Raw genomic sequence first — 616 nt, 5'->3', positions numbered from 1 at the left:
TTAGTGTAAGTGGAGAGTACTTGGAAGGGGATTGAAGGTTTGTGCTTAAAATTTGAATAACTAAGTTAAAAAAAAATAAGTTCGGTTTCTTTTGGATACCCCCTCGTATTTGTGATACTGCCAATGGCAGTAATGTTGAGCTTGTAAATTGTGATTGTATGAGTGAGTGTGAAATAAAATTCGCTATATCCAATAAGGCATGAAGTTATTTGTCGCGTTATACACCCAACATGTGACAATATTTTTATAGATAAGGCAAGGATAAATTCATATGAAGTAATCTAGTAATCTCTATTAGTAATGGACTATCAGATCACGATGCTCAGTGTCTCGTACTAAAAAATATCAATTTCCTGGAGAAGAAAATTCAGGGAATCACAAGATTAGTAAATGAAAACTAAATTGCTCAGTATATATAAATATATATAAACTAAATGATGTAAACGAAATATTCAACTCATTTTTGTCTTTGAGTCATGCTTTCCAAAGCAAAATGTAACAGATAAACTCAAGGATAATGGCTGGATAACAGCTGGTATACGTACATCCTGTAGACGGAAGGAATCCTTGTTCATTCTCTGTCGAAACAGTTACAACTATTTGTTTAAATCATACT

At 32.5% G+C, this 616-nt stretch overlaps 1 protein-coding gene across 1 annotated transcript in view; it reads right to left on the bottom strand.

Moving 5' to 3' along the window:
• The window catches only part of LOC117282018 (basement membrane-specific heparan sulfate proteoglycan core protein-like), a 45,292-nt gene that overhangs the window by 17,986 nt on the left and 26,690 nt on the right, over nucleotides 1–616 (bottom strand). The window lies entirely within an intron of this gene.

Source organism: Cryptotermes secundus, unplaced genomic scaffold, assembly GCF_002891405.2.
Source record: "Cryptotermes secundus unplaced genomic scaffold, Csec_1.0 scaffold1415, whole genome shotgun sequence".
NCBI classification, from domain to species: domain Eukaryota; kingdom Metazoa; phylum Arthropoda; class Insecta; order Blattodea; family Kalotermitidae; genus Cryptotermes; species Cryptotermes secundus.
The sequence above is the reverse complement of the archived record's forward strand: the minus strand, read 5'-3'. Positions and strand labels throughout refer to the sequence as shown.